This window comes from Rhipicephalus microplus, chromosome X (assembly GCF_043290135.1).
Source record: "Rhipicephalus microplus isolate Deutch F79 chromosome X, USDA_Rmic, whole genome shotgun sequence".
Lineage (NCBI taxonomy): Eukaryota > Metazoa > Arthropoda > Arachnida > Ixodida > Ixodidae > Rhipicephalus > Rhipicephalus microplus.
This window is the reverse complement of record NC_134710.1, coordinates 61,519,837-61,532,510: the sequence shown is the minus strand read 5'-3', so window position 1 is coordinate 61,532,510 and position 12,674 is coordinate 61,519,837. Positions and strand designations below refer to the sequence as shown.

Below are 12,674 nucleotides of genomic sequence, written 5' to 3'. Positions count from 1 at the left end.
GAACCTACGACCTTCGCGTTATCAGCAAGAACGCTCTAACTGACTGAGCTAGCTGGCCGGAGTCGCAAGTCCGGCTTCTAACACTGGCCATACGCCTTCAGTACACATTCGGTCATCATCAATAAATTGGTCTTTAAATTGTTTAGCTACACACCCGACAGCTGGTGACGGCCAGTAGAACACAATAAAAATACTGGCCTGCGCAGCGATTGAACCTACGACCTTCGCGTTATTAGCACGAACGCTCTAACCGACTGAGCTAGCTGGCCGGAGTAGCAAGTGCGGCTTCTAACACTGGGCATACGCCTTGGGTACACATTCGGTCATCATCAATAAATTGGTCTTTGAATTGTCTAGCTACACACCCGACACCAGCTGACGGGCAGTAGAACACAACAAAAAGTACTGGCCTGCGCAGCGATCGAACCTACGACCTTCGCGTTATTAACACGAACGCGCTAACCGACTGAGCTAGCTGGCCGGAGTAGCAAGTCCGGCTTCTAACACTGGGCATACGCCTTCGGTACACAATCGGTCATCATCAATAAATTGGTCATTCAATTGTCTAGCTACACACCCGACACCAGGTGACGGCCAGTAGAACATAATAAAAAAATACTGGATTGCGCAGGGATCGAACCTACGACCTTCGCGTTATTAGCACGATGCTCAAACCGACTGAGCTAGCATGCCGGAGTAGCGAGTGTGGCTTCTAACATTGAGCATACGCCTTCGGTACACATTCGGTCATCATGAATAAATAGGTCTTTAAACTTACTAGCTATACACCCGACACCAGGTGACGGCCAGTAGAACACAATAAAAAATACTGGCCTGCGCAGGGATCGAACCTACGACCTTCGCGTTATTAGCACGACGCTCTAACCGACTGAGCTAGCAGGCCGGAGCAGCAAGTCCGGCTTCTAACACTGGCCATACGCCTTCGGTACACATTCGGTCATCATCAATAAATTGGTCTTTAAATTGTCTAGCTACACACCCGACACCAGGTGACGGCCAGTAGAACACAATAAAAAATACTGGCCCGCGCAGGAATCGAACCTACGACCTTCGCGTTATTAGCACGACGCTCTAACCGACTGAGCTAGCAGGCCGGAGTAGCGAGTACGGCTTCTAACACTGGGCATACGCCTTCCGTACACATTCTGTCATCATCAATAAATTGGTCTTTAAATTGTCTAGCTACACACCCGACACCTGGTGGCGGCCAGTAGAACACAATAAAAAATACTGCCTTGCGCAGGGATCGAACCTACGACCTTCGCGTTATTAGAACGACGCTCTAACCGACTGAGCTAGCAGGCCGGAGTAGCGAGTGTGGCTTCTAACACTGGGCATACGCCTTCGGTGCATATTCGGTCATCATCAATAAATTGGTCTTTAAATTTACTAGCAATACACCCGACACCACAAGACGGCCAGTAGAACACAACAAAAAGTACAGGCCTGCGCAGCGATCGAACCTACGACCTTCGCGTTATTAGCACGAGCGCTCTATCCGACTGAGCTAGCTGGCCGGAGTAGCAAGTCTGGCTTCTAACACTGGGCATACGCCTTCGGTACACATTCGGTCATCATTAATAAATTGGTCTTTAAATTGTCTAGCTACACACCCGACACCAGGTGACGGCCAGTAGAACACAATAAAAAATACTGGCCCGCGCAGGGATCGAACCTACGACCTTCGCGTTATTAGCACGACGCTCTAACCGACTGAGCTAGCAGGCCGGAGTAGCGAGTACGGCTTCTAACACTGGGCATACGCCTTCCGTACACATTCTGTCATCATCAATAAATTGGTCTTTAAATTGTCTAGCTACACACCCGACACCTGGTGGCGGCCAGTAGAACACAATAAAAAATACTGCCTTGCGCAGGGATCGAACCTACGACCTTCGCGTTATTAGAACGACGCTCTAACCGACTGAGCTAGCAGGCCGGAGTAGCGAGTGTGGCTTCTAACACTGGGCATACGCCTTCGGTGCATATTCGGTCATCATCAATAAATTGGTCTTTAAATTTACTAGCAATACACCCGACACCACAAGACGGCCAGTAGAACACAACAAAAAGTACAGGCCTGCGCAGCGATCGAACCTACGACCTTCGCGTTATTAGCACGAGCGCTCTATCCGACTGAGCTAGCTGGCCGGAGTAGCAAGTCTGGCTTCTAACACTGGGCATACGCCTTCGGTACACATTCGGTCATCATCAATAAATTGGTCTTTAAATTGTCTAGCTACACACCCGACACCTGGTGGCGGCCAGTAGAACACAATAAAAAATACTGCCTTGCGCAGGGATCGAACCTACGACCTTCGCGTTAATAGCACGACGCTCTAACCGACTGAGCTAGCAGGCCGGAGTAGCGAGCGCGGCTTCTAACACTGGGAATACATCTTCGGTACACATTCGGTCATCATCAATAAATTGGTCTTTAATTTGTCTAGCTACACAGCCGACACCAGGTGACGGCCAGTAGAACACAACAAAAAGTACTGGCCTGCGCAGCTATCGAACCTACGACCTTCGCGTTATCAGCACGAACGCTCTAACTGACTTAGCTAGCTGGCCGGAGTAGGAAGTCCGGCTTCTAACACTGGGAGTACATCTTCGGTACACATTCGGTTGTCATCAATAAATCGGTCTTTAAATTGTCTAGCTACACACCCGACACCAAGTGACGGCCAGTAGAACACAATAAAAAATACTGGCCTGCGCTGGGATCGAACCTATGACCTTCGCGTTATTAGCACGACGCTCTAACCGACTGAGCTAGCTGGCCGGAGTAGGAAGTCCGGCTTCTAACACTGGGCATACGCCTTCGGTACACATTCGGTCATCATCAATAAATTGGTCTTTAAATTATCTAGCTACACACCCGACACCAGGTGACGGCCAGTAGAACATAATAAAAAAAATACTGGCCTGCGCAGGGATCGAACCTATGGCCTTCGCGTTATTAACACGAACGCGCTAACCGACTGAGCTAGCTGGCCGGAGTAGCAAGTCCGGCTTCTAACACTGGGCATACGCCTTCGGTACACATTCGGTCATCATCAATAAATTGGTCATTAAATTGTCTAGCTACACACCCGACACCAGGTGACGGCCAGTAGAACATAATAAAAAAATACTGGATTGCGCAGGGATCGAACCTACGACCTTCGCGTTATTAGCACGATGCTCAAACCGACTGAGCTAGCATGCCGGAGTAGCGAGTGTGGCTTCTAACATTGAGCATACGCCTTCGGTACACATTCGGTCATCATGAATAAATAGGTCTTTAAACTTACTAGCTATACACCCGACACCAGGTGACGGCCAGTAGAACACAATAAAAAATACTGGCCTGCGCAGGGATCGAACCTACGACCTTCGCGTTATTAGCACGACGCTCTAACCGACTGAGCTAGCAGGCCGGAGCAGCAAGTCCGGCTTCTAACACTGGCCATACGCCTTCGGTACACATTCGCTCATCATCAATAAATTGGTCTTTAAATTGTCTAGCTACACACCCGACACCAGGTGACGGCCAGTAGAACACAATAAAAAATACTGGCCCGCGCAGGGATCCAACCTACGACCTTCGCGTTATTAGCACGACGCTCTAACCGACTGAGCTAGCAGGCCGGAGTAGCGAGTGCGGCTTCTAACACTGGGCATACGCCTTCCGTACACATTCTGTCATCATCAATAAATTGGTCTTTAAATTGTCTAGCTACACACCCGACACCTGGTGGCGGCCAGTAGAACACAATAAAAAATACTGGCTTGCGCAGGGATCGAACCTACAACCTTCGCGTTATTAGAACGACGCTCTAACCGACTGAGCAAGCTGGACGGAGTAGCAAGTCCGGCTTCTAACACTGGGCATACGCCTTGGGTACACATTCGGTCATCATCAATAAATTGGTCTTTAAATTGTCTAGTTACACACCCGACACCAGCTGACGGGCAGTAGAACACAACAAAAAGTACTGGCCGGCGCAGCGATCGAACCTACGACCTTCGCGTTATTAGCACGAACGCTCTAACCGACTGAGCTAGCTGGCCGGAGTAGCATGTCCGGCTTCTAACACTGGGCATACGCCTTGGGTACACATTGGGTCATCATCAATAAATTGGTCTTTAAATTGTCTAGCTACACACCCGACAGCTGGTGACGGCCAGTAGAACACAACAAAAAGTACTGGCCTGCGCAGCGATCGAACCTACGACCTTCGCGTTATCAGCACGAACGCTCTAACCGACTGAGCTAGCTGGCCGGAGTAGCAAGTTCGGCTTCTGACACTGGGCATACGCCTTCGGTACAGATTCGGTCATCATCAATAAATTGGTCATTAAATTGTCTAGCTACACACCCGACAGCTGGTGACGGCCAGTAGAACACAATAAAGATACTGGCCTGCGCAGCGATTGAAGCTACGACCTTCGCGTTATTAGCACGAACGCTCTAACCGACTGAGCAAGCTGGCCGGAGTAGCAAGTCCGGCTTCTAACACTGGGCATACGCCTTGGGTACACATTCGGTCATCATCAATAAATTGGTCTTTAAATTGTCTAGTTACACACCCGACACCAGCTGACGGGCAGTAGAACACAACAAAAAGTACTGGCCGGCGCCGCGATCGAACCTACGACCTTCGCGTTATTAGCACGAACGCTCTAACCGACTGAGCTAGCTGGCCGGAGTAGCAAGTCCGGCTTCTAACACTGGGCATACGCCTTCGGTACACATTCGGTCATCATCAATAAATTGGTCTTTAAATTGTCTAGCTACACACCCGACACCAGGTGACGGCCAGTAGAACATAATAAAAAAACTACTGGATTGCGCAGTGATCGAACCTATGACCTTCGCGTTATTAGCACGAACGCTCTATCCGACTGAGCTAGCTGGCCGGAGTAGCAAGTCTGGCTTCTAACACTGGGAATACATCTTCGGTACACATTCGGTTGTCATCAATAAATCGGTCTTTAAATTGTCTAGCTACACACCCGACACCAGGTGACGGCCAGTAGAACACAACAAAAAGTACTGGCCTGCGCAGCGATCGAACCTACGACCTTCGCGTTATTAGCACGAACGCTCTAACCGACTGAGCTAGCAGGCCGGAGTAGCGAGTGCGGCGTCTAACACTGGGCATACGCCTTCGGTACACATTCGGTCATCATCATAAATTGGTCTTTAAATTGTCTAGCTACACACCCGACACCAGGTGACGGCCAGTAGAACACAATAAAAAAAATACTGGCCTGCGCAGGGATCGCACCTACGACCTTCGCGTTATTAGCACGAATGCTCTAACCGACTGAGCTAGCTGGCCGGAGTAGGAAGTCCGGCTTCTAACACTGGGCATACGCCTTCGGTACACATTCGGTCATCATCAATAAATTGGTCTTTAAATTGTCTAGCTACACACCCGACACCAGGTGACGGTCAGTAGAACATAATAAAAAAATACTGGCCTGCGCAAGGATCGAACCTACGACCTTCGCGTTATTAGCACGATGCTCTAACCGACTGAGCTAGCACGCCGGAGTAGCGAGTCCGGCTTCTAACACTGGGAATACATCTTCGGTACACATTCGGTCATCATCAATAAAGTGGTATTTAAATTATCTAGCTACACACCCGACACCAGGTGACGGCCAGTAGAACATAATAAAAAAAAATACTGGCCTGCGCAGGGATCGAACCTATGACCTTCGCGTTATTAGCACGACGCTCTAACCGACTGAGCTAGCAGGCCGAAGTAGCGAGTGCGGCTTCCAACACTGGGCATACGCCTTCGGTACACATTCGGTCATCATCATAAATTGGTCTTTAAATTCTCTAGCTACACACCCGACACCAGGTGACGGCCAGTAGAACACAATAAAAAAATACTGGCCTGCGCAGGGATCGCACCTACGACCTTCGCGTTATTAGCACGAATGCTCTAACCGACTGAGCTAGCTGGCTGGAGTAGGAAGTCCGGCTTCTAACACTGGGCATACGCCTTCGGTGCATATTCGGTCATCATCAAAAAAGTGGTATTTAAATTGTCTAGCTACACACGCGACACCAGGTGACGGCGAGTAGAACACAACAAAAAGTACTGGCCTGCGCAGCGATCGAACCTACGACCTTCGCGTTATTAGAACGACGCTCTAACCGACTGAGCTAGCAGGCCGGAGTAGCGAATGTGGCTTCTAACACTGGGCATACGCCTTCGGTGCATATTCGGTCATCATCAATAAATTGGTCTTTAAATTTACTAGCAATACAGCGGACACCAGAAGACGGCCAGTAGAACACAACAAAAAGTACTGGCCTGCGCAGCGATCGAACCTATGACCTTCGCGTTATTAGCACAAACGCTCTATCCGACTGAGCTAGCTGGCTGGAGTAGCAAGTCTGGCTTCTAACACTGGGAATACATCTTCGGTACACATTCGGTCATCATCAATAAATTGGTCTTTAAATTGTCTAGCTACACAGCCGACACCAGGTGACGGCCAGTAGAACACAACAAAAAGTACTGGCCTACGCAGCGATCGAACCTACGACCTTCGCGTTATCAGCAAGAACGCTCTAACTGACTGAGCTAGCTGGCCGGAGTCGCAAGTCCGGCTTCTAACACTGGCCATACGCCTTCAGTACACATTCGGTCATCATCAATAAATTGGTCTTTAAATTGTTTAGCTACACACCCGACAGCTGGTGACGGCCAGTAGAACACAATAAAAATACTGGCCTGCGCAGCGATTGAACCTACGACCTTCGCGTTATTAGCACGAACGCTCTAACCGACTGAGCTAGCTGGCCGGAGTAGCAAGTGCGGCTTCTAACACTGGGCATACGCCTTGGGTACACATTCGGTCATCATCAATAAATTGGTCTTTGAATTGTCTAGCTACACACCCGACACAAGCTGACGGGCAGTAGAACACAACAAAAAGTACTGGCCTGCGCAGCGATCGAACCTACGACCTTCGCGTTATTAACACGAACGCGCTAACCGACTGAGCTAGCTGGCCGGAGTAGCAAGTCCGGCTTCTAACACTGGGCATACGCCTTCGGTACACAATCGGTCATCATCAATAAATTGGTCATTCAATTGTCTAGCTACACACCCGACACCAGGTGACGGCCAGTAGAACATAATAAAAAAATACTGGATTGCGCAGGGATCGAACCTACGACCTTCGCGTTATTAGCACGATGCTCAAACCGACTGAGCTAGCATGCCGGAGTAGCAAGTGTGGCTTCTAACATTGAGCATACGCCTTCGGTACACATTCGGTCATCATGAATAAATAGGTCTTTAAACTTACTAGCTATACACCCGACACCAGGTGACGGCCAGTAGAACACAATAAAAAATACTGGCCTGCGCAGGGATCGAACCTACGACCTTCGCGTTATTAGCACGACGCTCTAACCGACTGAGCTAGCAGGCCGGAGCAGCAAGTCCGGCTTCTAACACTGGCCATACGCCTTCGGTACACATTCGGTCATCATCAATAAATTGGTCTTTAAATATTCTAGCTACACACCCGACACCAGGTGACGGCCAGTAGAACACAATAAAAAATACTGGCCCGCGCAGGGATCGAACCTACGACCTTCGCGTTATTAGCACGACGCTCTAACCGACTGAGCTAGCAGGCCGGAGTAGCGAGTACGGCTTCTAACACTGGGCATACGCCTTCCGTACACATTCTGTCATCATCAATAAATTGGTCTTTAAATTGTCTAGCTACACACCCGACACCTGGTGGCGGCCAGTAGAACACAATAAAAAATACTGCCTTGCGCAGGGATCGAACCTACGACCTTCGCGTTATTAGAACGACGCTCTAACCGACTGAGCTAGCAGGCCGGAGTAGCGAGTGTGGCTTCTAACACTGGGCATACGCCTTCGGTGCATATTCGGTCATCATCAATAAATTGGTCTTTAAATTTACTAGCAATACACCCGACACCACAAGACGGCCAGTAGAACACAACAAAAAGTACAGGCCTGCGCAGCGATCGAACCTACGACCTTCGCGTTATTAGCACGAGCGCTCTATCCGACTGAGCTAGCTGGCCGGAGTAGCAAGTCTGGCTTCTAACACTGGGCATACGCCTTCGGTACACATTCGGTCATCATTAATAAATTGGTCTTTAAATTGTCTAGCTACACACCCGACACCAGGTGACGGCCAGTAGAACACAATAAAAAATACTGGCCCGCGCAGGGATCGAACCTACGACCTTCGCGTTATTAGCACGACGCTCTAACCGACTGAGCTAGCAGGCCGGAGTAGCGAGTACGGCTTCTAACACTGGGCATACGCCTTCCGTACACATTCTGTCATCATCAATAAATTGGTCTTTAAATTGTCTAGCTACACACCCGACACCTGGTGGCGGCCAGTAGAACACAATAAAAAATACTGCCTTGCGCAGGGATCGAACCTACGACCTTCGCGTTATTAGAACGACGCTCTAACCGACTGAGCTAGCAGGCCGGAGTAGCGAGTGTGGCTTCTAACACTGGGCATACGCCTTCGGTGCATATTCGGTCATCATCAATAAATTGGTCTTTAAATTTACTAGCAATACACCCGACACCACAAGACGGCCAGTAGAACACAACAAAAAGTACAGGCCTGCGCAGCGATCGAACCTACGACCTTCGCGTTATTAGCACGAGCGCTCTATCCGACTGAGCTAGCTGGCCGGAGTAGCAAGTCTGGCTTCTAACACTGGGCATACGCCTTCGGTACACATTCGGTCATCATCAATAAATTGGTCTTTAAATTGTCTAGCTACACACCCGACACCTGGTGGCGGCCAGTAGAACACAATAAAAAATACTGCCTTGCGCAGGGATCGAACCTACGACCTTCGCGTTAATAGCACGACGCTCTAACCGACTGAGCTAGCAGGCCGGAGTAGCGAGCGCGGCTTCTAACACTGGGAATACATCTTCGGTACACATTCGGTCATCATCAATAAATTGGTCTTTAATTTGTCTAGCTACACAGCCGACACCAGGTGACGGCCAGTAGAACACAACAAAAAGTACTGGCCTGCGCAGCTATCGAACCTACGACCTTCGCGTTATCAGCACGAACGCTCTAACTGACTTAGCTAGCTGGCCGGAGTAGGAAGTCCGGCTTCTAACACTGGGAGTACATCTTCGGTACACATTCGGTTGTCATCAATAAATCGGTCTTTAAATTGTCTAGCTACACACCCGACACCAAGTGACGGCCAGTAGAACACAATAAAAAATACTGGCCTGCGCTGGGATCGAACCTATGACCTTCGCGTTATTAGCACGACGCTCTAACCGACTGAGCTAGCTGGCCGGAGTAGGAAGTCCGGCTTCTAACACTGGGCATACGCCTTCGGTACACATTCGGTCATCATCAATAAATTGGTCTTTAAATTATCTAGCTACACACCCGACACCAGGTGACGGCCAGTAGAACATAATAAAAAAAATACTGGCCTGCGCAGGGATCGAACCTATGGCCTTCGCGTTATTAACACGAACGCGCTAACCGACTGAGCTAGCTGGCCGGAGTAGCAAGTCCGGCTTCTAACACTGGGCATACGCCTTCGGTACACATTCGGTCATCATCAATAAATTGGTCATTAAATTGTCTAGCTACACACCCGACACCAGGTGACGGCCAGTAGAACATAATAAAAAAATACTGGATTGCGCAGGGATCGAACCTACGACCTTCGCGTTATTAGCACGATGCTCAAACCGACTGAGCTAGCATGCCGGAGTAGCGAGTGTGGCTTCTAACATTGAGCATACGCCTTCGGTACACATTCGGTCATCATGAATAAATAGGTCTTTAAACTTACTAGCTATACACCCGACACCAGGTGACGGCCAGTAGAACACAATAAAAAATACTGGCCTGCGCAGGGATCGAACCTACGACCTTCGCGTTATTAGCACGACGCTCTAACCGACTGAGCTAGCAGGCCGGAGCAGCAAGTCCGGCTTCTAACACTGGCCATACGCCTTCGGTACACATTCGCTCATCATCAATAAATTGGTCTTTAAATTGTCTAGCTACACACCCGACACCAGGTGACGGCCAGTAGAACACAATAAAAAATACTGGCCCGCGCAGGGATCGAACCTACGACCTTCGCGTTATTAGCACGACGCTCTAACCGACTGAGCTAGCAGGCCGGAGTAGCGAGAGCGGCTTCTAACACTGGGCATACGCCTTCCGTACACATTCTGTCATCATCAATAAATTGGTCTTTAAATTGTCTAGCTACACACCCGACACCTGGTGGCGGCCAGTAGAACACAACAAAAAATACTGGCTTGCGCAGGGATCGAACCTACAACCTTCTCGTTATTAGAACGACGCTCTAACCGACTGAGCAAGCTGGCCGGAGTAGCAAGTCCGGCTTCTAACACTGGGCATACGCCTTGGGTACACATTCGGTCATCATCAATAAATTGGTCTTTAAATTGTCTAGTTACACACCCGACAACAGCTGACGGGCAGTAGAACACAACAAAAAGTACTGGCCGGCGCAGCGATCGAACCTACGACCTTCGCGTTATTAGCACGAACGCTCTAACCGACTGAGCTAGCTGGCCGGAGTAGCATGTCCGGCTTCTAACACTGGGCATACGCCTTGGGTACACATTGGGTCATCATCAATAAATTGGTCTTTAAATTGTCTAGCTACACACCCGACAGCTGGTGACGGCCAGTAGAACACAACAAAAAGTACTGGCCTGCGCAGCGATCGAACCTACGACCTTCGCGTTATCAGCACGAACGCTCTAACCGACTGAGCTAGCTGGCCGGAGTAGCAAGTTCGGCTTCTGACACTGGGCATACGCCTTCGGTACAGATTCGGTCATCATCAATAAATTGGTCATTAAATTGTCTAGCTACACACCCGACAGCTGGTGACGGCCAGTAGAACACAATAAAGATACTGGCCTGCGCAGCGATTGAAGCTACGACCTTCGCGTTATTAGCACGAACGCTCTAACCGACTGAGCAAGCTGGCCGGAGTAGCAAGTCCGGCTTCTAACACTGGGCATACGCCTTGGGTACACATTCGGTCATCATCAATAAATTGGTCTTTAAATTGTCTAGTTACACACCCGACACCAGCTGACGGGCAGTAGAACACAACAAAAAGTACTGGCCGGCGCAGCGATCGAACCTACGACCTTCGCGTTATTAGCACGAACGCTCTAACCGACTGAGCTAGCTGGCCGGAGTAGCAAGTCCGGCTTCTAACACTGGGCATACGCCTTCGGTACACATTCGGTCATCATCAATAAATTGGTCTTTAAATTGTCTAGCTACACACCCGACACCAGGTGACGGCCAGTAGAACATAATAAAAAAACTACTGGATTGCGCAGTGATCGAACCTACGACCTTCGCGTTATTAGCACGACGCTCTAACCGACTGAGCTAGCTGGCCGGAGTAGCAAGTCCGGCTTCTAACACTGGGCATACCAGCCTTCGGTACACATTTGGTCATCATCATAAATTTGTCTTTAAATTGTCTAGCTACACACCCGACACCTGGTGACGGCCAGTAGAACACAATAAAAAATACTGGCTTGCGCAGGGATCGAACCTACGACCTTCGCGTTATTAGAACGACGCTCTAACCGACTGAGCTAGCAGGCCGGAGTAGCGAGTGTGGCTTCTAACACTGGGCATACGCCTTCGGTGCATATTCGGTGATCATTAATAAATTGGTCTTTAAGTTTAGTAGCAATACACCGGACACCAAAAGACGGCCAGTAGAACACAACAAAAAGTACTGGCCTGCGCAGCGATCGAACCTATGACCTTCGCGTTATTAGCACGAACGCTCTATCCGACTGAGCTAGCTGGCCGGAGTAGCAAGTCTGGCTTCTAACACTGGGAATACATCTTCGGTACACATTCGGTTGTCATCAATAAATCGGTCTTTAAATTGTCTAGCTACACACCCGACACCAGGTGACGGCCAGTAGAACACAACAAAAAGTACTGGCCTGCGCAGCGATCGAACCTACGACCTTCGCGTTATTAGCACGAACGCTCTAACCGACTGAGCTAGCAGGCCGGAGTAGCGAGTGCGGCGTCTAACACTGGGCATACGCCTTCGGTACACATTCGGTCATCATCATAAATTGGTCTTTAAATTGTCTAGCTACACACCCGACACCAGGTGACGGCCAGTAGAACACAATAAAAAAAATACTGGCCTGCGCAGGGATCGCACCTACGACCTTCGCGTTATTAGCACGAATGCTCTAACCGACTGAGCTAGCTGGCCGGAGTAGGAAGTCCGGCTTCTAACACTGGGCATACGCCTTCGGTACACATTCGGTCATCATCAATAAATTGGTCTTTAAATTGTCTAGCTACACACCCGACACCAGGTGACGGTCAGTAGAACATAATAAAAAAATACTGGCCTGCGCAAGGATCGAACCTACGACCTTCGCGTTATTAGCACGATGCTCTAACCGACTGAGCTAGCACGCCGGAGTAGCGAGTCCGGCTTCTAACACTGGGAATACATCTTCGGTACACATTCGGTCATCATCAATAAAGTGGTATTTAAATTGTCTAGCTACACACGCGACACCAGGTAACGGCCAGTAGAA

At 49.5% G+C, this 12,674-nt stretch overlaps 39 non-coding genes across 39 annotated transcripts; all 39 read right to left on the bottom strand.

The window, feature by feature from the left end:
• Positions 1-194: 194 nt before the first annotated feature.
• Positions 195-269, bottom strand: TRNAI-AAU (transfer RNA isoleucine (anticodon AAU)). Its single transcript has one exon. It is a non-coding gene; the product is annotated as a tRNA-Ile (tRNA).
• A 350-nt stretch (positions 270-619) lies between these two features.
• Positions 620-693, bottom strand: TRNAI-AAU (transfer RNA isoleucine (anticodon AAU)). Its single transcript has one exon. It is a non-coding gene; the product is annotated as a tRNA-Ile (tRNA).
• Positions 694-830: 137 nt separating this feature from the next.
• TRNAI-AAU (transfer RNA isoleucine (anticodon AAU)) lies at positions 831-904 on the bottom strand. Its single transcript has one exon. It is a non-coding gene; the product is annotated as a tRNA-Ile (tRNA).
• Positions 905-1,041: 137 nt separating this feature from the next.
• TRNAI-AAU (transfer RNA isoleucine (anticodon AAU)) lies at positions 1,042-1,115 on the bottom strand. Its single transcript has one exon. It is a non-coding gene; the product is annotated as a tRNA-Ile (tRNA).
• A 137-nt stretch (positions 1,116-1,252) lies between these two features.
• On the bottom strand, positions 1,253-1,326 carry TRNAI-AAU (transfer RNA isoleucine (anticodon AAU)). The gene has a single exon. It is a non-coding gene; the product is annotated as a tRNA-Ile (tRNA).
• A 349-nt stretch (positions 1,327-1,675) lies between these two features.
• TRNAI-AAU (transfer RNA isoleucine (anticodon AAU)) lies at positions 1,676-1,749 on the bottom strand. The gene has a single exon. It is a non-coding gene; the product is annotated as a tRNA-Ile (tRNA).
• Positions 1,750-1,886: 137 nt separating this feature from the next.
• On the bottom strand, positions 1,887-1,960 carry TRNAI-AAU (transfer RNA isoleucine (anticodon AAU)). Its single transcript has one exon. It is a non-coding gene; the product is annotated as a tRNA-Ile (tRNA).
• A 349-nt stretch (positions 1,961-2,309) lies between these two features.
• Positions 2,310-2,383, bottom strand: TRNAN-AUU (transfer RNA asparagine (anticodon AUU)). The gene has a single exon. It is a non-coding gene; the product is annotated as a tRNA-Asn (tRNA).
• Positions 2,384-2,732: 349 nt separating this feature from the next.
• Positions 2,733-2,806, bottom strand: TRNAI-AAU (transfer RNA isoleucine (anticodon AAU)). The gene has a single exon. It is a non-coding gene; the product is annotated as a tRNA-Ile (tRNA).
• Positions 2,807-3,158: 352 nt separating this feature from the next.
• Positions 3,159-3,232, bottom strand: TRNAI-AAU (transfer RNA isoleucine (anticodon AAU)). Its single transcript has one exon. It is a non-coding gene; the product is annotated as a tRNA-Ile (tRNA).
• A 137-nt stretch (positions 3,233-3,369) lies between these two features.
• TRNAI-AAU (transfer RNA isoleucine (anticodon AAU)) lies at positions 3,370-3,443 on the bottom strand. The gene has a single exon. It is a non-coding gene; the product is annotated as a tRNA-Ile (tRNA).
• A 137-nt stretch (positions 3,444-3,580) lies between these two features.
• Positions 3,581-3,654, bottom strand: TRNAI-AAU (transfer RNA isoleucine (anticodon AAU)). The gene has a single exon. It is a non-coding gene; the product is annotated as a tRNA-Ile (tRNA).
• Positions 3,655-4,002: 348 nt separating this feature from the next.
• Positions 4,003-4,077, bottom strand: TRNAI-AAU (transfer RNA isoleucine (anticodon AAU)). The gene has a single exon. It is a non-coding gene; the product is annotated as a tRNA-Ile (tRNA).
• A 137-nt stretch (positions 4,078-4,214) lies between these two features.
• TRNAI-GAU (transfer RNA isoleucine (anticodon GAU)) lies at positions 4,215-4,289 on the bottom strand. Its single transcript has one exon. It is a non-coding gene; the product is annotated as a tRNA-Ile (tRNA).
• A 348-nt stretch (positions 4,290-4,637) lies between these two features.
• Positions 4,638-4,712, bottom strand: TRNAI-AAU (transfer RNA isoleucine (anticodon AAU)). The gene has a single exon. It is a non-coding gene; the product is annotated as a tRNA-Ile (tRNA).
• A 351-nt stretch (positions 4,713-5,063) lies between these two features.
• Positions 5,064-5,138, bottom strand: TRNAI-AAU (transfer RNA isoleucine (anticodon AAU)). Its single transcript has one exon. It is a non-coding gene; the product is annotated as a tRNA-Ile (tRNA).
• A 138-nt stretch (positions 5,139-5,276) lies between these two features.
• TRNAI-AAU (transfer RNA isoleucine (anticodon AAU)) lies at positions 5,277-5,351 on the bottom strand. Its single transcript has one exon. It is a non-coding gene; the product is annotated as a tRNA-Ile (tRNA).
• Positions 5,352-5,489: 138 nt separating this feature from the next.
• TRNAI-AAU (transfer RNA isoleucine (anticodon AAU)) lies at positions 5,490-5,563 on the bottom strand. The gene has a single exon. It is a non-coding gene; the product is annotated as a tRNA-Ile (tRNA).
• A 140-nt stretch (positions 5,564-5,703) lies between these two features.
• TRNAI-AAU (transfer RNA isoleucine (anticodon AAU)) lies at positions 5,704-5,777 on the bottom strand. The gene has a single exon. It is a non-coding gene; the product is annotated as a tRNA-Ile (tRNA).
• A 349-nt stretch (positions 5,778-6,126) lies between these two features.
• Positions 6,127-6,200, bottom strand: TRNAI-AAU (transfer RNA isoleucine (anticodon AAU)). The gene has a single exon. It is a non-coding gene; the product is annotated as a tRNA-Ile (tRNA).
• A 560-nt stretch (positions 6,201-6,760) lies between these two features.
• Positions 6,761-6,835, bottom strand: TRNAI-AAU (transfer RNA isoleucine (anticodon AAU)). Its single transcript has one exon. It is a non-coding gene; the product is annotated as a tRNA-Ile (tRNA).
• A 350-nt stretch (positions 6,836-7,185) lies between these two features.
• On the bottom strand, positions 7,186-7,259 carry TRNAI-AAU (transfer RNA isoleucine (anticodon AAU)). The gene has a single exon. It is a non-coding gene; the product is annotated as a tRNA-Ile (tRNA).
• A 137-nt stretch (positions 7,260-7,396) lies between these two features.
• Positions 7,397-7,470, bottom strand: TRNAI-AAU (transfer RNA isoleucine (anticodon AAU)). The gene has a single exon. It is a non-coding gene; the product is annotated as a tRNA-Ile (tRNA).
• A 137-nt stretch (positions 7,471-7,607) lies between these two features.
• Positions 7,608-7,681, bottom strand: TRNAI-AAU (transfer RNA isoleucine (anticodon AAU)). Its single transcript has one exon. It is a non-coding gene; the product is annotated as a tRNA-Ile (tRNA).
• Positions 7,682-7,818: 137 nt separating this feature from the next.
• Positions 7,819-7,892, bottom strand: TRNAI-AAU (transfer RNA isoleucine (anticodon AAU)). Its single transcript has one exon. It is a non-coding gene; the product is annotated as a tRNA-Ile (tRNA).
• Positions 7,893-8,241: 349 nt separating this feature from the next.
• TRNAI-AAU (transfer RNA isoleucine (anticodon AAU)) lies at positions 8,242-8,315 on the bottom strand. Its single transcript has one exon. It is a non-coding gene; the product is annotated as a tRNA-Ile (tRNA).
• A 137-nt stretch (positions 8,316-8,452) lies between these two features.
• On the bottom strand, positions 8,453-8,526 carry TRNAI-AAU (transfer RNA isoleucine (anticodon AAU)). The gene has a single exon. It is a non-coding gene; the product is annotated as a tRNA-Ile (tRNA).
• Positions 8,527-8,875: 349 nt separating this feature from the next.
• TRNAN-AUU (transfer RNA asparagine (anticodon AUU)) lies at positions 8,876-8,949 on the bottom strand. Its single transcript has one exon. It is a non-coding gene; the product is annotated as a tRNA-Asn (tRNA).
• Positions 8,950-9,298: 349 nt separating this feature from the next.
• On the bottom strand, positions 9,299-9,372 carry TRNAI-AAU (transfer RNA isoleucine (anticodon AAU)). The gene has a single exon. It is a non-coding gene; the product is annotated as a tRNA-Ile (tRNA).
• A 352-nt stretch (positions 9,373-9,724) lies between these two features.
• On the bottom strand, positions 9,725-9,798 carry TRNAI-AAU (transfer RNA isoleucine (anticodon AAU)). The gene has a single exon. It is a non-coding gene; the product is annotated as a tRNA-Ile (tRNA).
• Positions 9,799-9,935: 137 nt separating this feature from the next.
• Positions 9,936-10,009, bottom strand: TRNAI-AAU (transfer RNA isoleucine (anticodon AAU)). Its single transcript has one exon. It is a non-coding gene; the product is annotated as a tRNA-Ile (tRNA).
• Positions 10,010-10,146: 137 nt separating this feature from the next.
• Positions 10,147-10,220, bottom strand: TRNAI-AAU (transfer RNA isoleucine (anticodon AAU)). Its single transcript has one exon. It is a non-coding gene; the product is annotated as a tRNA-Ile (tRNA).
• Positions 10,221-10,568: 348 nt separating this feature from the next.
• TRNAI-AAU (transfer RNA isoleucine (anticodon AAU)) lies at positions 10,569-10,643 on the bottom strand. The gene has a single exon. It is a non-coding gene; the product is annotated as a tRNA-Ile (tRNA).
• A 137-nt stretch (positions 10,644-10,780) lies between these two features.
• On the bottom strand, positions 10,781-10,855 carry TRNAI-GAU (transfer RNA isoleucine (anticodon GAU)). The gene has a single exon. It is a non-coding gene; the product is annotated as a tRNA-Ile (tRNA).
• A 348-nt stretch (positions 10,856-11,203) lies between these two features.
• TRNAI-AAU (transfer RNA isoleucine (anticodon AAU)) lies at positions 11,204-11,278 on the bottom strand. The gene has a single exon. It is a non-coding gene; the product is annotated as a tRNA-Ile (tRNA).
• A 351-nt stretch (positions 11,279-11,629) lies between these two features.
• TRNAI-AAU (transfer RNA isoleucine (anticodon AAU)) lies at positions 11,630-11,703 on the bottom strand. The gene has a single exon. It is a non-coding gene; the product is annotated as a tRNA-Ile (tRNA).
• Positions 11,704-12,052: 349 nt separating this feature from the next.
• Positions 12,053-12,127, bottom strand: TRNAI-AAU (transfer RNA isoleucine (anticodon AAU)). Its single transcript has one exon. It is a non-coding gene; the product is annotated as a tRNA-Ile (tRNA).
• Positions 12,128-12,265: 138 nt separating this feature from the next.
• TRNAI-AAU (transfer RNA isoleucine (anticodon AAU)) lies at positions 12,266-12,340 on the bottom strand. The gene has a single exon. It is a non-coding gene; the product is annotated as a tRNA-Ile (tRNA).
• Positions 12,341-12,478: 138 nt separating this feature from the next.
• TRNAI-AAU (transfer RNA isoleucine (anticodon AAU)) lies at positions 12,479-12,552 on the bottom strand. Its single transcript has one exon. It is a non-coding gene; the product is annotated as a tRNA-Ile (tRNA).
• Positions 12,553-12,674: the final 122 nt, after the last annotated feature.